This window comes from Macaca nemestrina, chromosome 6, assembly GCF_043159975.1.
Source record: "Macaca nemestrina isolate mMacNem1 chromosome 6, mMacNem.hap1, whole genome shotgun sequence".
NCBI lineage: Eukaryota > Metazoa > Chordata > Mammalia > Primates > Cercopithecidae > Macaca > Macaca nemestrina.
In genome coordinates, this window is record NC_092130.1 from 147,425,828 (window position 1) to 147,448,734 (window position 22,907).

The 22,907-nt window shown below is 39.5% G+C and overlaps 1 protein-coding gene across 17 annotated transcripts in view; it reads left to right on the top strand.

Moving 5' to 3' along the window:
• LOC105473041 (uncharacterized) overlaps positions 1 to 22,907 on the top strand; it is a 419,449-nt gene that overhangs the window by 35,410 nt on the left and 361,132 nt on the right. For 14 of the 17 annotated variants that reach the window (XR_982021.3, XR_011625087.1, XR_011625090.1 and 11 more), the window contains exon 4: positions 15,265 to 22,508. The exons of 1 other annotated variant lie outside the window; for it this stretch is intronic. The gene's annotated coding sequence lies outside the window, so the exon portion shown is untranslated. Of the gene's footprint in view, positions 1 to 3,404; positions 3,914 to 15,264; positions 22,509 to 22,907 lie in introns of those variants that run through there. 2 more of the 17 variants (XR_011625092.1, XM_071099047.1) reach the window with 2 other exon arrangements.

The window sequence follows — 22,907 nt, forward strand, 5'->3', positions numbered from 1 at the left end:
TTCCCCATTTCTTGTTTTTGTCAGGTTTGTCAAAGATCAGATGGTTGTAGAGATGTGTTTTTTTCTGAGGCCTCTCTTCTGTTCCATTGGTCTGTATACCTGTTTTGGTACCAGTACCATGCTGTTTGGTTACTGTAGCCTTGTAGTATAGTTTGAAGTCAGGTAGAATGATACCTCCAACTTTGTTCTTTTTGCTTAAGATTGTCTTGACAATGTGGGCTCCTTTTTGGTTCCATGTGAACTTTAAAGTAGTTTTTTCCAATTCTGTGAAGAAAGTCATTGGTAGCTTGATGGAAATGGCATTGAATCTATAAATTACTCTGGGCAGTATGGGCATTTTCATGATATTGATTCTTCCTATCCACGAACATGGAATATTCTTGCATTTGTTTGTGTCCTCTTTCATTTCATTGAGAAATGGTTTGTAGTTCTCCTTGAAGAGGTCTTTCACATCTCTTGTAAGTTGGATCCTAGCTATTTTATTCTCTTTGCAGCAATTGTGAATGAGAGTTCACTTGTAATTTGGCTCTCTGTTTGCCTATTAATGGTGTATAGGAATGCTTGTGATTTTTGCACATTGATTTTGTATCTTGAGACTTTGCTGAAGTTGCTTATCAGCTTAAGGAGATTTTGGGCTGAGACGATGGGGTTTTCTAAATATACAATCATGTTATCTGCAAACAGGGACAGTTTGGCTTCCTCATTTCTTAATTGGATACCCTTTATTTCTTTCTTTTGCCTGATTGCCCTGGCAAGAACTTCCGACACTACACTGAATAGGAGTGGTGAGAGAAGGCATCCCTGTCTTGTCCCAGTTTTCAAAGGGAATGCTTCCAGTTTTTGCCCGCTCAGTATGATATTGGCTGTGGGTTTGTCATAAATAGCTCTTATTGTTTTGGCTACATTCCATACCTAGTTTATTGAGAGTTTTTAACATGAAGGGCTGTTGAATTTTGTCGAAGACCTTTTCTGCATCTATTGAGATAATCATGTGGTTTTTGCTGTTGGTTTTGTTTGTGTGATGGATTACATTTATTGATTTTCCTATGTTGAACCAGCCTTGTACCCCTGGGATGAAGCCAAATTGATCATGGTGGATAAGTTTTTTGATGTGCTGCTGGATTCGGTTTGCCAGTATTTTATTGAGGATTTTTGCATCGATATTCATCAGGGGTATTGGTCTAAAATTCTTTATGTGTGTGTGTGTCTCTGCCAGGCTTTGGTATGAGGATGATGTTGGCTTCATAAAATGAGTTACAAAGGATTCTCTCTTTTTCTACTGATGGAAATAGTTTCAGGAGGAATGATAGCAGCTCCTCTTTGTACCTCTGGTAGAATTCAGCTGTGAATCCATCTGGTCCTGGACTTTTTTTGGTTGGTAGGCTATTAAGTATTGCCTCAATTTCAGAGCCTGTTATTGGTCTATTGAGAGATTCAACTTCTTCCTGGTTTAGTCTTGGGAGGGTGTATGTGTCCAGGAATTTATCCATTTCTTCTAGATTTTCTAGTTTATTTGCGCAGAGATGTTTAGAGTATTCTCTGATGGTAGTTTGTATTTCTGTGGGATTGGTGGTGATATCCCCTTTATCATTTTTTATTGCATCTACTTAATACTTCTCTCTTTTCTTCTTTATTAGTCTTGCTAGTGGTCTAGCAATTTTGCTGATCTTTTCAAAGTACCCACTCCTGGATTCATTGATATTTTGAAGGTTTTTTTGTGTCTCTATTTCTTTCAGTTCTGCTCTGATCTTAGTTATTTCTTGCCTTCTGCTAGCTTTAGAATTTGTTTGCCCTTGCTTCTCTAGTCCTTTTAATTGTGAGGTTAGGGTGTCAATTTTAGATCTTTCCTGCTTTCTCTTGTAGGCATTTAGTGCTATAAATTTCCCTCTACACACTGCTTTAAAGTATCCCAGAGATTCTGGTACGTTGTATCTTTATTCTAATTGGTTTCAAAGCACATCTTTATTTCTGCCTTCATTTTGTTATTTATCCAGTAGTCATTCAGGAGCAAGTTGTTCAGTTTCCATGTAGTTGTGCAGTTTTGAGTGAGTTTCTTAATCCTGAATTCTAATTTGATTGCACTGTGGTCTGAGAGACAGTTTGTTGTGATTTCTGTTCTTTGACATTTGCTGAGGAGTGCTTTACTTCCAATTATGTGGTCAGTTTTAGAATAAGTGAGATGTGGTGCTGAGGAGAATGTATATTCTGTTGATTTGGCGTGGAGAGTTCTGTAGATGTCTATTAGGTCTGTTTGTTGCAGAACTCAGTTCAGTACCTGGATATCCTTGTTAACCTTCTGTCTCATTCATCTGTCTAATATTGACAGTAGGTGTTAAAGTCTCCCGTTATTATTCTGTGGAAGTCTAAGTCTCTTTGTAGGTCTCTAAGGACTTGCTTTATGAATCTGGGTCCTCCTGTATTGGGTGCATATATATTTAGGATAGTTAGCTCTTCTTGTTGAATTGATCCCTTTACCATTATGTAATGGCTTTCTTTGTCTCTTTTGATCTTTGTTGGTTTAAAGTCTGTTTTATCAGAGACTAGGATTGCAACCCTTGTTTTTTTTTGTTTTCCTTTTGCTTGGTAGATCTTCCTTCATCCCTTCACTTTGAGCCTATGTGTGTCTCTGCATGTGAGATGAGTCTCCTAAATATAGCACAGTTTTAATTGTGATGTTAAGGTGTCAATTTTAGATCTTTCCTGCTTTCTCTTGTGGGCGTTTAGTGCTATAAATTTCCCTCTACACACTGCTTTAAATGTGTCCCAGAGATTCTGGTACATTGTATCTTTATTCTAATTGGTTTCAAAGCACACTGATGGGTCTTGACTCTTTATCCTTTTACATGGCTGGAAAAGAAGCAAGGCAGGGGAAGGTGCCACACACTTTCATTACTTACATTTATAAAAAATAAAAAACAGAGTAAAAATGATAATGAGCTGTATCTCATTAAAATAATAATTATTATTTGGTGAACTAATTGAAAAAAATTCTCATCTTATTAAAAGACGTGTGTCCAATAAAATTTTACTTTTTATGTTCAGTTTAATTATTCATTGAACTTTGTAATATATATGTTGTTTGAAACAATTGTATATTACCATTAATTTCAATGGCTACATCAATCTAGAAGAAATTATATGGATAAGAGGATTATGGATACAAGCAATTCAAAATAAATTCATATTTCAAATAACACGTATGTTAGTTGCAGAGCGTATTATAGGGTGATTAAAATAGCATAAATATATATTTATTTTGGCAAATTATGTGAGGGGCATTCTTTTTGATGCCTAAAAAAAGCAACGATGTAGCATGTATGTTAAATGTTCATTTATGTGTTTTTAAATAGTTGCATATCAAGTTGCTAGGGTATTTAACTTTCATTGGGCAAATTTATAAAAAGATGCAGCAGTTTTGATTTTAAATGTTGTTATTTACAATACACCGGAAACATCACCCTTTGCAATTACTTAAATTTATGATGAAAAACTTTAGAGGACATTTACAAAGTATGTGAATGGGTACTTAGCTTTTGATCTTTTGGTGAGTAAGCAAACCAAAAGTGGGAAGGTCATTGTTACAGAGAAAATGAAAAGTGCAATTTGGATAAGGTTGATGCTTTACTTACTGCAGGTAGCAAAGAGTAGTTGGGGAGAAGGATTAGCATACGTAATTTGCAGTACAACAGAAGTACCATAGAGGGGCGCTGGAAGACTGAGGGACAGAGAGGTACTTGACTGACCCAGCTGGAAGGGAAGTGGATCTTGGGTCAAGCACGGGTAAAACAAAATGGCGACGGTTCGTCAAAGATGTTCAGCTGCACAAGGATATGATTAGATTCGTGACAAGGAATTGGTTTGGGGCAACAGATTTCCAGCGAGTCGGAACGGGAAGCTGTCCCAAGCACAGTTGGTGAGTTGGAGTGAGTGCTGATGGAGAGCAACCATGATGATTTCACTTGGGAGATGCTATAAGTCCATTCTGACAACTCATGTTTGACTCATGCAAAGCAGTCTGTGTGTCTTATGCATTCTTAGAAGTGAGAGCACCTCAGGATTTCCCATGCCACTTAGGAAGAGGAATGCAGTGTTGGTTGAAAATGAATAATGGGTGTGCTTACTGAAGACACCCAGGATCTCTTGGTGATTGTAATGATGCCTGTGTAAGCAAAAATTTACTTTCCAAAGGCAATCAGTATTTGGTTAAATCAACTACTGAACTTTTTAGAAAGAGTACTTTGTATTTCAGAGTCTCCTGGGTTTCTGGAAAGTAGGAGCTATCGTCCGTGAAAGTAGCAATTTAGGAGAATTCCTCCAGGATTTCACAAATGATGGTGCTGCAGAGACGATTTTCCGTCTTGACGATTTTCCGTCTTGACCATTCAGGTCAAGTTGCAATTGTATACTACCAGCTTGTTTATTGGATTTGAGGCAGATCTGGCTAGTCAAATGCAAATCTAAAAACATCTCCAAGACAAAAATAACTGTTTAGACTCTCAATCATTTCACATTATCTAAACCCTGATTTCTACTCCACCTTCTTCCTTTCCTTCAGAAGCACAAGTGTTCATATCACTAATTTCTGTTTTGTAAATATTCCAGTTTTCCCAGCAGCTACTCTTGCCTGTAGAGGAAAATCTAATTTTTTTTAATCTGGCATTTAGGGACCTTCACAGTTTACCTCAATCTATATTTCTTATTTTATTTTTATGGTGTCCTTATGTGGAGTCTCAGCACAGTCCATCTGCTTCTCTGCCATCTGAATATGACTTCAGGATATAGCATGTGCCAGATTGAGATACAAAAGATGATTGGTGATCACTTTTAATAGGGCAATCAAGGAAGTTTTCAGAAAGAGATGACGTTTGAACTGGTTCCTGATTTTTTGGATTTCAAGGTATGGGTTTAGAGTGAAATACTGAGCTATTGGTGAGAACTTAGATGTGGCCCAGCTTTTTAGGAAATTTATTCCAATAAAAGTCACCAGGAAGCCAGGGACTATTTGTTTTGGTCTTTTCTTACTATATTCCATGCCGGTCAGGTAAAAGTGCCTCCATTAAATGTGTACTTAGGTGTCTTTCAACACATAGAGTTGTGAAGTAGGAACTTCCTGAATTTTGATCCATTAGTAGTCGGAATTTGATACAGGGGCACTTCTGTCTAGTATACTGTTTGAAACTAGGCCTCATAATTCCTAAGCCTCATAAAATTTAGAAAGCTTGGCCATCATGAAACTTAAACCCCAGATGGCCACGGATAGCCCCCCGATGTTCCCAGAACCCAAACAGAAAGACAATTCCGGGAAATAGCCTCATGGGGTCCCACCCTGATAACCTCATGAGGTCCCACCCTGATAGCCTCATGAGGTCCCACCCTGATAACCTCAATGGGGTCCCACCCTGACTCAATGTCCCCGATGTTCCTGGAATCAGCAATTCCAGGAAAGAACCTCCTAAGGTCCCGCCCCAACCAATCAGAACAAGATACCTTGCTCAGGCCATAGACAGACCCAATTACCACGCGCCTAAAGCTTTGTTTGAATTTTGCGCCCTAAGCTGTGTTTGAACTTGTGTTTGCCTATATAAACAACCTGTAACAAGCACTCGGGGTCCCAGGGCCAACTTAGAGCTTGGGACCCTAGCGCGCTAGTAATAAATAACTCTCTGCTGTGAATCTCGTGTTGGTGATCCTTCGCGGCGACCCCTGCCCGGGAGGGAATCGACAGTTCGGTTCCAACATGTTCATGTTGTATTATAATCAGAGAATGACTACATTACTATATCTTTCACCTGGAGCATTTTCACACAGGAGTTATCCAGACATCTCTTAGGCAAAGTGGTGATTCAGATTTTTTTTTTTTTTTTTTTTTTTGAGACAGAGTCTCACTGTGTTGCCCAGGCTGGAGTACAGTGGCGTGATCTTGGCTCACTGCAACCTCTGCCTCCCAGATTTAAGCTATTCTAGTGCCTCAGTCATCCCAGTAACTGGGATTACAGTCATGCGCCACCACTAAAAATACTAAAAATAGCCTGGCTAATTTTTGTATTTTTAGTGGAGATGGAGTTTCGCCATGTTGGCCAGGCTGGTCTCAAACTCGTGGCCTCAAGTGATTCACCTGCCGCGGCCTCCTAAAGTCGTGATTCATATCTTTATTGTCAATCTGGGATTCAGAAAAAAAAATCTTTAATCAAGAATCTGAGCGTATAGATCCTAGACCTAGCAGTGCCACTTAATGCTAATAAAAACAACAACAACAAAAACCTTCCCCACCCTGGTTTTCCCACCTGTGAATTTATATAGTAATAATTTTTTTTATTTTTAGGTGTACAGTGGAAATTAAATGTTAATATAGGCAAACATTTTTCCAATATATAAAAAAGCCTTAAAATGCAAAGGATCAAATTCCGAGCCTTTTGTTCTCTGTGAAGGTACAATTAAGAAAAATGAAAAAATATAAGTATGCAAATATGTTAGACGGTACAGGTGAAGTTCAGGACAGTCAGGACTTTGTTTTGCATTATATGTTCAGTTCACTTTACCGACATATAGAGAGTATGTGAACAGTGCAAGTGTATCTGTCACATATGTCTGTCACATACTGACATTGTTCACATACTCACTATATATTGGTAAAGTGAAGGGATGAATGATTGACCGGAGGCATTTAGGAGCCTTCTGCTAGCTGGCTTACCTGGCTGCCAAAGCTCTATATCTAGGTGACCGGCTGAGTGAAGTCTCCAAACTGTGTGTATTTTAAGGATATCTTGCTTCCACCTGCTTTTCTCCCTGTTTTGATAATACTAACAGTTAATGTTGTTTGAAGACCAAATATGTGCTACTTCTTTACATAAACCATTGGTAATCCCCACAACCCTGAAAAAGTGTTTATTCCTATTTAAATATCAGGAACTTATTCTCAGAGAGGCTAAATAACTTACTAAAAATGGTATAGCTAATGTATCTGTTTGGATGTGTTAGATTATGCTGTAATAATAAACAATCTCTAAATCTCAGTGTGACGGTTAATACTGGGTGTCAACTTGATTGGATTGAAGGATGCAAAGTATTGATCTTGGGTGTGTCTGTGAGGGTGTTGTCAAAAGGAAATTAACATTTGAGTCAGTGGGCTGGGAAAGGCAGACCGACCCTTAATCTGGTTGGGTACCATCTAATCGCCTGCCAGCTCGGCTAGAATATAAAGCAGGCAGAAAAATGTAAAAAGATGAGACTGGCCTAGCCTCCCAGCCTACATCTTTCTCCCATGCTGGATGCTTCCTGCCCTAGAATATCGGACTCCAAGCTCTTTAGTTTTGGGACTCAGACTGACTCTCCTTCCTCCTCAGCTTGTAGATGGCCTATTGTGGGACCTTGTGATCATGTGAGTTAATGTTTAATAAACTACCTTTTCTAAATAGATCTATGATGTTAGTTCTATCCCTCTAAGAGAACCCTAATACACTAAGTAACTTAAAATATAATGGTTTATTTTTTGTTTGTAATACATATTCACCGGGAATCAGCAGGACGGCCCTGCTTATTATACTTAGAGATCCAGGCTGCAGAGCAGCAACCATCACAAATACTCCTACACCAGAGGGAAAAGCATCTCTGGAGAGTGTCATACCAAAAACAAATGCGCTTTACTTAAAAGTGACATCCATCCCTTCTTTTCATCATACTTTGACTAGGATTAGTCATATGACACCACCTATCCACAGGTGGGCCAGGAGATATAGCTCTGCCATGTGTCTGGAGGATAGAGCCAGACATTTTGGAGGTGATGCAAATGACTACCAGGGCAAGTAAGTCAAAGACATGGTTTCTGAATCCAAAAGTATTTTACTCCAAAGCCAGGTTTATTTCACAAAACCATATGGCTTTACTCAACTTGCCTAGAGTTCTGGGTCTGGGGAATATCCTTTTGACTTTCTGTTGCTTTTCAGTGAGGATTGTCTCCACCCTAAATTTTAATAGGCTGAGAATAACCCTTCCCTCTCAATTGTCGTACCAGAAAGTATGACCCCTTTGGCCTAAGGCAGATGAGGGCTTGAAAATCAGACCCTGGTGGGATATGGTACTTGTCCCTGTTCCTGCTATCTTCTGCCTCTGTATCTATGCACAAGTAGCATCAAACCACTTTCTGCTATTCCAGTCCCAGAGGTGCTAGAGTGACTTCTAGTACCAGAGCAGCTGGAGTGACCTAACAATTGGCTAGGTACATCCTGACCTATAGAAGATGTGTCCTGGGCCAAAAGCAGGACTTTTTCCTGCAAACTTGAATGGAGCTGATGACAGTGACCTGTCAACAGTGCTGTGACTGTAGTTTAGGGTCATTCACATTTCTCTCTTTATAGGAAGCCCATGGTAGGAGTTTAGAGTAGGCTGTCCAGCAAACAGCCCTGAATCAGAAGTCAGGAGCTTTGAAATCAGTCCTGGCTCTGTCATCACTAGCTATGTGACCTGGGGTAAATAACTTAATCTCTGTGAAGTGTGAGTTTCCTTATCTGGAAAAAGAATGACCATTCCAGCATTCACATTTTTTAAATGAAAATGCCAATCTGCAAATAGCGTGAAAGGCTAACATCTAAATAGTGCTTAATACTTTACAAAGGTTTTCAACTGCCCTGCTGTGTAGTCGTGATCACCGTGATTTCCCCATTGAAGAAACTAAGTCTTGTAGGATTAGTTGAGTTGCCTAAAGTCTCACAATTAATAAATAACAGAAGTGGGACTTGAATATAAGTCCTTGTCTCCAAATATGGTATTCTTTCCCTTGTCTCCAAATCTGGTATTCTTTCCCTTGTCTGAGTCTTTAACTAGGGTGGTCCATAGGATGTGAAAAAGGAATGCACAAGTAAAGAAAGTGGGAGGCAGAGAGAAAGCAGTAGAGGATTTGGATCCTTGAAGACCAGATTTGAATTCCAGCTTTTCCATATACTGGTTTGTAGTCCTTTAAAAGCCATTTCATCTTTCTTTTTCTGTTTGGCAAATGTAGACAGGGCTGATAGTCATGTGGTATATACTGGTACGGCCATATTGCTTATTAAAATACTGAAATCCTGCCATACTATTTAGTGTATTTAGGGGGTTCCAACTGATCCCCTCGTTTGAGGTCCCCTCTCACCTCCTCATACTTTAGCAACAAAAGGGTTGATAGGCTTAGCAGGGGATATTAAGGACCCACTTCACTCCAGGGCTATGGCTTAGCAGAGGATGTTAAGGACCCACTTCACTCCAGTGATTAGGAATAATGGCTACACAGATGAGAGGGTCAACCATAAACCTTAAAGCACTATTTTCTAAAATGTCATAGCAATGCCCTCTGGAAAAATAATTCTGTTGTGTAAAAAACAGTACATAGAATTTTACCTAGGAGAGACTTACTGTACATTAGCCTATTCAAGACTCTGAGATGGCCTGTTGTAAAGGCACTTATTTTACATTTTTAACTTTGATTTTTCTAATATTTGAGATTGTAATTCATTTTCCCCCATATCACCTATCATATCTTCTGCTCATTTTGTGAATCTTAGATTTTGATCCTGAGCTTATTATTTTCTGTCTACTCATTATCTTACAGTACATCTTTTTATGTGGTGGCTCACTTAGTTTGTAACCCAGATGCTCTTTAGTCCAGGGTGGAGATAGTCAACTTCCTATGGTAGGTTTATTGCAGGTTATTCTAGAGTTCAGCTATCCTAGAATGACAGGAACAAGAAAAAACAATAGTATTATTAACAACAGTGGCAGCTAGTACTGATTGAGTGCTTTTGATAGACTCAGCTGAGTGCCATACATATTATGCTGGTTATGGTTCTTAACTCTGTTTCATTTCAAATGATCGGTCTAAGCCAAGGGGTAGTAAACTATGGCCTGTGGGCTATTCAGTCCTAGGCCTGTGATTGTAAGATACATGAGATAATGATTTTTAAAAATGTTTTTGCAAGGTTCCAAGAAGACTGGTGTGTTACAGAGACTGTATGTGGCCCACAAAACCTATGTTATCATTTTGCCCTTTATAGAAAAAGTGTCAATACGTGGTAATCCCACCTTGTTTTCTAATGGCTAGAATAAGTTTAGACATGTGGTCCATTCAAACAACAAATAGTCATTGAGTCCTAACCACTATATGAATGTTAGGGGCATAGCAGTAAACAAAACAGACACAAAATCGTATTCTTGTGTATCTTGCATTCTAATTCATTAGACTTAATGAGATATAAATCTGTTACTGTTTGGTTGAAGCTTCTCACACCTAAGTATGCAATATTGCAAATGATATTTCCTTTTTATGTTTAGCTATTTCTGTCTTTAAATGTGGTAGTTCTAACTTATAATTGTAAAGGGAACCAGTTCAAGAAAGACCCAGCACATTAAGAGTGACAGAGAAGAAAGTTGAGAATTAATTAATTAAGCTACTGAGTCAACCAATCTTGAATTCTGCCATATCTTAGGACTTCCTAGTATATTAGATAATAATTTTCCTTATTAAGTCCTTTTAAATCAGTTTTCTGTTACCAAAATTAACTAAAGGTATATGTATACACAAGTATTGCCTAATATAATCCTTATGACAACCCTATGAAATATTTATTATTCCATTTTGCAGAGGAAGAATCTTAAGATGAGAGAAATTAATTAATTACATAGTCAACATATTATGTAACATAACCAAGATGAGACTTCAGGTCTCTCTGACTCGAGTTCAATTATCTCCTGCTTACAGAATTTCTGAGCAGAGAGATTGTTAGAAGGAAAGGTAGGAAGCCAATATAGAGACAGTGTTTCATGTCCTGTGCCTGTGTATATGACTGTGTCATTGAGTTTCATCCTCTTTCTTAGATTAGAGTATGTTTCTTTCTTTCTTTTTCTTTTTTTTTTTTTTTTTTGAGACACAGTCTTGCTCTGTTGCCCAGGCTGGAGTGCAGTGGTGCAGCAACCTGCACCTCCTGGGCTCAAGCAATTCTCCTGCGTCAGCCTCATGAGTAGCTGGGATTACAGGTATATGGCATTGCTAATTTTTGTATTTTTAGTAGAGATGGGGTTTCACCATGTTGGCCAGGCTAGTCTTGAACTTGTGACCTCAAGTGATCCACTGGCCTCGGCCTCCCAAAGTACTGGGATTACAGACATGAATCACCACACTTGGCCGAGTAATGTTTCTTGACTCCTATCCCACTATGGGAAGACAGCATTTTCCCGTTTGTTGGGCATTCATTGTCCTAAGACAATTGAATAACATACATAAAGAATGAGGGAGTGCCACATCGCCCAGGGAGGGACAAATCTGTCAGTTTCTTTCCCTCTTCTCTACAACCATCTGATCACTTTTCACTTTGTCTACTCCAGCAATACATTCCCATCTGGTCTGTTTATTCACTCCGGCCTTCCAATTCAATCTTCACATTGCAACTAGAAGATAAAAACAGATTTTTCGGCCAGGCGTGTTGGCTCACGCCTGTAATCATAGTACTTTGGGAGGCCCAGGAGGGTGTATCACCTGAGGTCAAGAGTTCGAGACCAATCTGGCCAACATGGTGAAACCCCATCTCTACTAAAAATACAAAAATTAGTCAGGCATGGTGGCGGGCACCTGTAATCTCAGCTACTTGGGAGGCAGAGGCAGGAGAATCACTTGAACCTGGGGGGCAGAGGTTGCAGTGTGCTGAGATTGTGCCTCTTCACTCCAGCCTGGGCAAAAGAGTGAAAGTCCGTCTAAAAAATAAAATAAAATAAAAAGACAGATTTTTAATATGGTCTACAAAGCCTCTTCAGCTTCATTTTTCCTCAAGTGCCGTCCTGCTTTCTCTGTTCTTGTGTACTGACTTTTATCAGCCATTAGTTTCTGCCTGGAATGATGTTTCTTCCCTTCTATGCCCAGCAAACAACTATTTGTCCCTTTGATATCTGTTCAAGTTTTTCTTTTCATACAAACCTTCTCTGCCCTCCCTGACTAGATTGACTCCTATCATAAGCTCTTAGTGGGCCATGTGCATTTCCTTCAAAGCACATGGCACAACTGTAGTTTCTCATTAGTGTGTGTGATTACCCATTTATATCTGTCTACCCTACTATATTATATGCTCTAGGAGAGCAGTAGTCACATCTGCTACCCAGTGTGTGGCACACAATAGTTTCTCAGTACATATTTGTGGAATGAATGTGTAAATGTATACAGAAAAGACATTTTACATTTCATCAGTGATTTAAAACAGATTTCAGAGCTCAGGTTGTAGCAGTCTGAGTCCCTGCAGGAAATAAGTGAGATCCTCAAATGGAACAATTTCCATTTTGAACAAGGAAAGTTCAACCTAGGGACTATTTACATAGTTGTAACTTCGTTATAAGGGAAAGTAACAAGGGATGAAGAAGCACCCTGGGGTTAGCAACAGTGAGTTAGAAGTTGGTACCCCCAAAACCAAATGGGCAACTGAAGGGAGAAGTTTGGCCTTAAAGAGAATAGCCATGGTTCTAGAAGAGAGCCACAGGATAGGTGCTGTGGCCATTGTAGAAAATCCCAGCCAAGCCAATGAAGCTCTGCAGTGTCCAGTCATGTCAGAATTATAAAAACAAGAAAAAACATTGTTATCGTCAGCACTCTTTTCCCTTCCTTGACCTCCATCCAGTGCCTCCCATTGGCTAAACCCAACTGAAATCCAGAGGGAAGAGAACTGAATGATGTTCATAAAGGCCTGGACTTTTAGAGAACAGAGCTGGGTGGAAAATGAGTAAATGGATCTAGCAGGAGAAGTGAAAAATCCCAGCCATTGGTCACTGGGACAATTTCCTTTTTTTTTTTTTTTTTTTGAGATGGAGTCTAGCTCTGTCAGCCAGGCTGGAGTGCAGTGGTGCCATCTCAGCTCACTGCCACCTCCACCTCCTTGGTTCAAACAATTCTCCTTTCTCAGCCTCCCAATTAACTAGGATTACAGGTGCCCGCCACCACGTCCAGCTAATTTTTGTATTTATAGTAGAGATGGGATTTCACTGTGTTGGCCAGGCTGGCCTCGAACTCCTGACTTTGTGATCTGCCAACCTCCGCCTCCCAAAGTGCTGGGATTACAAGCGTGAGCCACAGCGTTCAGCCGACAATTCCTAATTTTTAAAGAATTGCTAAGATAAATAATGCAAAAAGGTAGCTTGGAAAGTTTTAATTTAATACAATAGGAAGCAGTTACTAAAGTTTGAGAGTTATATAGGTAATGGTAGCTACAAAAAGTTTTCTTATCATGGAAATGCCATGATTAATGAAATGGATTAATGAAAAGTCCATGGGATTTTAAGTTAGATGTGAGATAGAATCTTAGCTCTACCGTATCCTGATTTGTTAGCCTTGGTTTCCTTATTTATAGGGTGAAGATTATAGTGCCTCTCTCATAGGATAATTGTTAGAATCCATTGTCTGGCACATTGTAGGTGCTCATGAAATGGTAAGTATTGTGAGAAAGGCATGTAGTTATTGTCTGCTATGGCCTAGCACTATAATAAGGTCTCCTCCTGGGAGCTTTTGATGTAATTAGGCAAGCAAAGTCACCAGGAATGGAGCAATTAGAAACTAACAGAACAGGAAATAATGGAAATAATCAAAGACTCAATGGTATATTAAGATCCACAGGAAAGATGCAGATCACAAGCTCTGACAGATCTGTAGTGAAACTGGACCACTCCTCACCTTTGACCCTTCCCCACTCCTTCTGCCACTCCCTGCACCCTGGATCTTTAAGGAACCTTCCAGTCCTAAAAGCTAGTGCATTGTAGATAATGAGGATAGTGGACGTCAATGAACTCTACCGAGTCACTCAGCTACGTGCAGTTAAACCACAGGCTATCCAAGCCAGTAAAAACAGGAGCAGTTTAGAACTCCTTAGTGGGTAGTTCTACCTTAAGACTTTAGTGACATTACACAGTCCAGCTCTGATGCATTGTTTGAAAGTGCCAGGTTCCCCCCCACCCTCCACCCCCTTGCCCACTTCATAAAACTGCTCTTTGCTTACTTGGTGCCAAATGGCTCATGTGTTTACATGAAGGACAGATTAAAGACCACATTGTACTTTTCCTTGTCATTGTGTAAAGGGCATTATTTTCCATGTTGATAAGATCTGGAGGGAAGAATAAAGCACAATGGACTTTTATTTTAATCACTAACCACTCACCCTATCCCACAGAAAGCCCAAAGTTTTTTATGCTTCTCCTGGTTTCAAGGAATCTGCCATTAGGAAAAGTAAAGTCCAGTGGCTCAGATTTTATCCAACGGAGACTTAGCAGTGTCCTTCCCTCATTGGGAAGGGGTTGAGAAAAGAGATAAAGAAGCAGAATGTAATGACCCAGAGGAAAAGCTGAAGTGACAGTATTTATGCCTGGAGTTTACTGCCTGCAGCTGCTATGGGACCTGATTAAAGAGTCAGAACAATATGATTCTTGCTCTCAATGGCTTGAGACATTTTGGCAGAGAGGAGCAGATGCCACCTGTGTTAAGTAAGTCAGAGCATATTAGCAACGGACTTGGATAATTCCCACTTCACCCACATAGCCTTCTGTCCTGTGATGCTCTTTCTCTCCTCCATATTTTCTTCAAACAAGGCTAGCAATTCTTCTGTTGCCTCCTCTCTTTTTTCAGTAATATTTGTGCTTTATGTTGTCTCAGTTTGCTCTTGTATTTGAAGTCACATTGGACCAGAAATCAAGAGACCTACTTCTTCCATTAGCTTTGCCATATATCAGTGAACATACCCTTTTAGAACTTCCAATTTTCTCAACTCTTAAGAAATATCTGTTTGCTGCAGTTAACAGTGTTGAGAAACCAGAGAAATACATGTATGTAGAAGTAGCTTTTTTTAAAATTTGAGGTAATATTTACAAATGATTGAATGCATAGATCTTAAGTGTACAGATTGATGAGTTTTAGAGAGTGTATATAGGAATACCTCATTTTATTGTGCATTGAAGATACTGTGTTTTTCACAAAATGAAGGTTTGTGACAAGTGACAACCCTGCATCAAGCAAGTCTGTGGTGCCATTTTTCCAATTGCATGTGTTCACTTCATGTCTCTGTATCACATTTTGGTAATTCTTGCAATATTTCAAACTTTTTAATGATTATTATATCTGTCATGGTGATTCATAATCAGTGATCATTGATGTTACTATTGTAATTGTTTTGAGGTGCCACAAACCGTGCCCCTATAAAATAGCAAACTTAATAAATGTGTGAGTTCTGACTGCCCCACTGACTGACTGTTCCCCTTCTTTCTCCCTCTCCTCAGGCTTCCCTATTCCTTGAGAGACAGCAATGTTGAAATTCGGCCAATTAATAACCCTATAATGGCCTCTAAGTGTTCACATGAAAGGAAGAATTGCATGTCTTTCACTTTAAATAAAAAACTAGAAATGACTAAGTTTTGTGAGGAAGGCAAATTGAAAGCTGAAACAGGTTAAAAGCCAGGCTTCTTGCATCAAACAGTTAGCCAAGTTGTGAATGCAAAGAAAAAGTTCTTGAAGGAATTTTAAAGTGCTACTCCAGTGAACACATGAATGATAAGAAAGCAAAATACCCTTCTTACTGATATGGAGAAAGGTTGAGTTGTCTGGATAGAAGATGAAACCAGCTACAACATTCCCTCAAGCCAAAGCCTAATCCAGAGCAAAGCCCTAACTCTCTTCAAGTCTATGAAATTTGAGAGAAGTAAAGAAGCTTCAGAAGAAAAGTTGGAAGGTAGCAGAGGTTGATTCAGAGGTTTAAGAAGTCATTTTTATAAAATAGAAGTGCAAGTTGAAGCAACAAGTGCTAATGTACATGCTTTAGCAAGTTATCCAGAAGATCTAGCTAAGATCATTGATGAAGGTGGCTAAACGACATTTTCAGTGTAGGTGAAACAGCCTCATATTGGAAGAAGGTGCCATTTAGGACTTTCATAGGTGGAGAGAAGTCACTGCCTGGCTGCAAAGTTTCAAAGGACAGGCTAACTCTCTTGTTAGAGGCTAATACAGCTGGTGACTTGAAGTTGAAGCCAATGCTCATTTACCATTCTGAAAATCCTAAGGCTAAATCTACTTTGCCTGTGCTCTATAAATAGAACAACAAAGCCTAGATGACAGCACATCTGTTTACAGCATGGTTACTGAATATTTTGAGCCTACTGTTGAAAATTACTGCTCAGAAGAAAACATATCTTTCAAAATATTACTTCTCATTGAAAATGCACCTGGTCACCCAAGAGCTCTGATGAAGATACACAAGGAGGTTAATGTTGTCTTCACACTTGGTAACTCAACATTCATTCTGCAACCATGGATCAAGGAGCAGTTTTGATTCTCAAGACTTATTATTTAAGAAATACATTTCATAAGGCTATCACTGTCATAGATAATGATTTATCTGATGGATCTGGACAAGGTAAATTGAAAACCTTCTGGAAGGGAGTCACCATTCTAGATGCCATCAAGAACATTCGTGACTCATGGGAGAAGGCCTAAATATCAACGTTAATAGGCATTTGGAAGAAGTTGATTCCAACCCTTGTAGGTGACTTTGAGGGATTTACAACTTCAGGGGAGGAAGTAGCTGCAGATGTGGTCTAAATAGCAAGAGAACTAGAATTAGGAGTGGAGCCTAAAGATGTGATTGAATTGCTGTAGTCTCATGATAAAACTGGAATGGATGAGAAATTGCTTGTTATGGATGAGCAAAGGAAGTGATTTCCGAGATGGAAACTACTCCTGATGAAAATGCTATGAACATTGTTGAAATGACAATATAGGATTTAGGATGTTACATAAACTTAGTGAAGCAGTAGCAGGGTTTGAGAGGACCGTTGCCAATTTTGAAAGAAATTCTACTGTGAGTAAAATGCTATCAAACAGCATCACATGCTATGGAGATTCTCTCAAGAGTCAACTCATATGGCACACTTCATTGTCATCTATTTTTTTTTTTTTTTTTTTGAGACAGAGTCTCTCTCTGTCGCCCAGGCTGGAGTGCAGTGGCCGGATCTCAGCTCACTGCAAGCTCCATTGTCATCCTATTTTTAAAAATTGCCAAAGCCACCCAGCTGATCAACAGCCTCATCAGTTAGCAGTCACCAACAATAAGACAAGACCTAACAGCAAAAAGAGTACGACTCAGATGATCATTAGCATTTTTAAAGCAATACTGCGTTTTTGTTTTTTTTTTGAGATGGAGTTCTGCTCTTGTCGCCCAGGCTGGAGTGCAATGGCACGATCTCGGCTCAGTGCAACCTCTGCCTCCTGGGTTCAAGCGATTCTCTTGCCTCAGCCTCCCAAATAGCTGGGACTACAGGTATGCACCACCATGCCCAGATAATTTTTATATTTTTAGTAGAGATGGAGTTTCACCATATTGGCCAGGCTGGTCTTGAACTCCTGACCTCAGATGATCCACCCACCTCGGCCTCCCAAAGTGCTGGGATTACAGGTGGGAGCCACCATGCCCGACCAATATAGCATTTTAACATTAAGGTGAGCAGATTGTTTTTTAGATGTAATGCCATTGCACACTTAATGGACTACAGTGTAGTATAAAGATAACTTTTTTTTTTTTTTTGAGATGGAGTTTTGCTTTTGTTGCCCAGGCTGGAGTGCAATGGCACGATCTCGGCTCACCGCAACCTCCACCTCCCGGGTTCGAGTGATTCTCTTGCCTCAGCCTCCCGAGTAGCTGGGATTACAGGTATGTGCCATCACGCCCAGCTAATTTTTTGTATTTTTAGTTGAGACATATTTGTATTTTTATTTCTCCATGTTGGTCAGGCTGGTCTTGAGGTCCTGACCTCAAGTGATCCGCTTGCCTTGGCCTCCCAAAGTGCTGGGATTACAGATGTGAGCCACTGCGCCTGACCCATAACTTTTCTATATACTAGGAAACAAAAAAATTCATGCGACTTATTTTACTACAATATTCATTTTATTCCACTGATCTGGAACTGAAATTGCAGTATCTCCAAGGTATGCCTGTACATCTGTGTAACCAACACTCCAATTAAGATATAGTATATTTCTATCATCCCAGAAATTTCCCATATGTCCCTTTCATATCCCCTTTCAACCAGTCCTTCTTATCTTGAGGTAACCACTATTCTATCACCAGAGATGTTTTTTCCTGTCCTTGAACTTGTTAGAAGCACTTTGAAAACTGAAAGCCACTGTACAAAATCCAGTATTATTACTGTATCTCAACTAGATGTTACATTATTTAAAAGACCTAGTGTTTTACTTAGTACTGAGCAGAAAGCATGGTAGACACTGACTCAATTCAATATTGAATATATCTTAAAGTAAGTGAAGTATATGGAAAGGGCCTTTGACGTGGGTTCTGGGAAAGCTGAATTCTAACCTGCTCTGACTTATCTAACATTGTGACATTTAAAACAAAACAAAACATTTTTTACCTTAAGTGTTTCTTCTGCTAAGTAAAGGAGTTGGACTAGATGATGTTGTAGAGTACCTTCATGCTTTCAGAAATTACTTAACGATGATAATGACTAACATTTATTGAATGATTATGTCAGGCAGTACTCTAAATAAATTTATTAACTCATTAATCTTAATAACAGTCCAACAAGGTAAATCTTATTACAGTTGACTCCTGAACAACACAGGGGTTGGGGCTGCTGGCCTGTGTGTTTGAAATCCATATATAAATTTTGACGCCTCAAAAAATTAACTACTAATAGCCCACCATTGACTGGAAGCCTTCCTGATAACATAAACAGTTGATTAACATATATTTTGTATATTATATGTATTATATACTGTATTATTACAATATAGTAAGCCAGAGAAAAGAAAATGTTATTAAGAAAATCACAAGGAAGAGGAAATATATCTACTATTTATTAAGTGGAAGTGGATCATCATAAAGGTCTTCACCCTTGTCTTCATTTTGAGTAGGCTGAGGAGGGAAAAGAGTAGGGGTTGGTCTTCCCATACCAGGAATTGCAGAGGCAGAAGAAACTCCATGTGTAAGTGGACCTGTGCAGTTGAAACCCATGTTGTTCAAGAGTGAACTGTATTTCCATCTTAGAGATGAGCTTCAGTGACTTTCAACATTTTGCCATACTCATTTTCTACCTCTCTCCTTTTTTATAGAATAAAAACTTTTTTTTTTTTTTTTTTTTTTTGAGACGGAGTCTCGCTCTGTCGCCCAGGCTGGAGTGCAGTGGCCGGATCTCAGCTCACTGCAAGCTCCGCCTCCCGGGTTCACGCCATTCTCCTGCCTCAGCCTCCCGAGTAGCTGGGACTACAGGCGCCCGCCACCTCGTCCGGCTAGTTTTTTGTATTTTTTAGTAGAGACGGAGTTTCACCGGGTTAGCCAGGATGGTCTCGATCTCCTGACCTCATGATCCACCCGTCTCGGCCTCCCAAAGTGCTGGGATTACAGGCTTGAGCCACCGCGCCCAGCCGAGAATAAAAACTATTATGAAAAATTTCAAACATACTCTTATAAGTAGACGGATGGCATTTTTCACCCTTAAATACTCTAGCATGCATCTAAAAAAGGACAATTTTATAACTGTCACACCTAACAAAATTAATAATAATTCTTGAATATTATTTATTTACTACTAAGTTCGTATTTCTCTGATTGTCTTAATGTTTCTTTTTTGGTGTTTTGCTAAATTAGAGCCAAAAATGGTCTACTCGTTTTATTTGGTGGTTGTGCCCCTTAAGCCTCTTTTAATCTAAAATCCCCTCTGCTTGAAGAGGGAGGATTTAGATTGTTGTGAAGGCAGAAGACCAAGGGGTGCCTTTCTACTTTGTTTCTCATACACAAAAATGTGGTGATGAGGTTACAGGAGAATACAGCAAAATCACTTCAGCTTCTTCCTATTTCTTGGACTCTTCACCCACCTTCTTACCTTATGGGTGGCCATCCCTATTTCTGTAGGTCACTTTCTTATGTGAATAGTAAGGGGTTGCTAGGAAGAGGCTGGTGGATTTCCTTGCACTTACCAGAAACAGGGTATATCACTACCAACGGAAATTACTATGAATAGCTCTCAGCAAAACACTTCCGTTGTAATAGGGGCATGATCTCAATGAGGAAATTGCCATTTGAAGATTTGTCTTTGTATACTTTTTTTTTGATGCAAGAAGAGAAAACATGGGGTTATTTACATTGTAGGGAGGAACTCTTCAAGGTCAGCAGGGGCTCTAGTGAACTCAGCCTGGTTGAGGCTTACCAGCCTGTGCTTTGCGAGATTGAGTAGGCATCCAGAGAACCATGTCCATCCTCTCCATAGTCTGGATTAAATATGGAGACATTCTACTAAAGAGTAACTAGAATCGCAGAAATGCACTACTAGCAAAGGCCTAAAGAATAGCCAACAAGTGTTTTCAAATGCTGTTCCCACAAGGCTCCAACCTTGGAGGCACTTTAAGTATTCTGCAAATGTTTTGTTTGAACTTCCTTAAAAAATGTGGTCAATTCTTTATTTTAGTACTAGTCCTTATTTTGGTTTTCTTTTCCAATCTCTCTCTTAGAATTCAATTTTCACTAAACTTTACCAACACTAATAATAAATTAGCCTCATCTCTTTGTCATGAAATCTCTGAAGTAATGATTCCCAAACTGCTATGGAAAAAGCAAGCATTCTTGATGCCAAAATGAATTTTTGAAAAGGTGCTTTCTTCTTGTGTACCTTAGTAAAATAATTTTTTGGAAGTCCATTCTCTTTGGTGGATCTTGAAGCCTGGGAAGACCCATTCTGGAGTTAGAGAATGCTCTCACAGAATAGGAGTTGTGTAAGTTAGGGTTTTTGTTGTTGTTGTTGTTGTGTGTGTGTGTGCAGTAAAAGTCTGAAGCTTTAACTCCATAGAGGCTGGTGGAAGGAATGTTCCTCATCTTGTAAAGATGATTTCCAAGGAAGAGTTTTAAAAGAAATGATTTGGGCCAGGAACTGTGGCTTACACCTCTAATCCCAGCAATTTGGGAGGCTTGAGGCCAGGAGTTTGAGGTTCAGTGAGCTATAATTGCACCACTGCACTCCAGCCTGGGTGACAGGGCAAGACCCTGTCTCTTAAAAAAAAAACATGAGGATAAAGTTGCCAAGTTTAGTATATTAAAATATGGGATGCTTAATTAAATTTGAATTTCAGACAAATAAATGCTTTTTTAAAAGTACATCATATTTGGGACGTATACTAAAAACATTTGTCATTTATCTGAAATTCAAATATAGCTGAAACTTGTTGTTTTTCTGAAATTAAAAAATAAGTGGTTTTGTTTTTCATCTGGTGACCCACTTGAGTAAGCTGCTTTTGTCTGTTATATTCAGAACTCCAGATTTATTAATTTGTAGTCATTCCTCCTATAGCCGTCTTTCCAGCGTGCTGAGGTCCTGCAAGACTCAGAGCCAGGAGAAATGCCTGTGTACTGTGCCACTGACACTTCCTGCACTTAGTGACCTCAAAGAGGTTGACCCCAGGGCGATGAGAAACAAAAGAGGAAAATCAAGTCTTGGGTCCCTGTGAAATCTTTTCTTTCAGGGCTGACCTTGATGTGTCGCAGCCTCCCAGTGGCCTGGTTCAAGTGGTTTCGTGTTGAAATTCTTTTAAGTGATTGTGTTAGTTTCCTTTTGGTAAACCTTATCTCTTCCTTGGAGTGTGTTTTAGTTTGCCTGGATGGAGTTGAGTATTCCATCGGCTCCCTGAGTCCTCACGTCGGACTTGGTTTCTGTGGGATTTCTCTTTGCTTATTTGCTTTAGGAAGAGGCTCGTTGATAAAAGAAGGCAGCCATCTGGGGGCCAGAGAGTCCTCTGGTGCAGCTGCCCACTTGGGACCCTGCCTCCTTCTCAGACTGCAGGGAGTTTACTAATAATCATGGAATGTTTAAGCTGTGAAGCACCTTAATGTGATAAAAGAGCATGGGAAGGGGTCCCCTCGCACCTCCTTCCTTAGTAGTTTCACTTTTTGTCTGTTATACACTGTAGGTTCCCCTGAAAGATATCATTTGATGAAAGGGTTCTACAGCTAGAAATAAGCTACAAAACCAATTCTTAATTATGGCCCTGGCCCTTTACAAGTAAGGAATCTGAAGCCCAGAGAGGTTAAGTGACTTGCCAAAGATAGTACAGCAGATTAGCGGCAAAAAGTGGGAAAATAAAAGCCCAGTTCCTTCAGCTTCCACATGGTGATTTTTATTCAGGACTATGAAAGATAATGTACCAAGTCCTTAACATCATTACATGAGGAATTTACTAGTCGGATTACGCACATTCCAAGACTCAGGCAAGAACTCCTTGGCTCTCCAGTTCACACGCCCTTTATGCGTGATCAAGGAGGCTTGGAGATTGTTTTGATTGCTGCTGGGGGAGAAGCGGGGAATAGGAATGTGTTAAGGCATAAAATGTAAATACCGGGGAGAGGCTAGACAACCATTCTATTCCACACTTATAGAATAAGTAAAAAGATATGAGTTTGTTGCCTGAGAAAAATGTTTCATGGAGGAGAGCATAGAACAATCTTGGACTCTACAATTGGAACACTTACGTGAGTTGTCTTTAGGGTGGAAATGGATTCCAAGAGCACGGGAATGCGACTATGGCATATGTGCTTCTCAGTTTTTCTTTAGCTAATCCTTTTTATGGTATTTCTTCACCTCTGGGTGTGAGACAAATTTGGAATTCTCTTTTCTCTTTCCAGATTCTTTGCTGAAATGTGAGGCTAGGTACTTCACTTTCTTTCTTGTGTCATGTGCTTGTATTATTTGTAAACCTTTCCCTGAGGGATTCTCCATAGTTCTTTATTATATTGTTCCTCAAACACTTCAGGCAACAATAGAGAATCATAAATGCCAGGAACTATAGCCCCAAATATCCCTTATGCTTTCCTGTATGTAGAAAAATGTGCCATGTCACAAGGGGATAGAATAATGAGATGTTTAAGGAC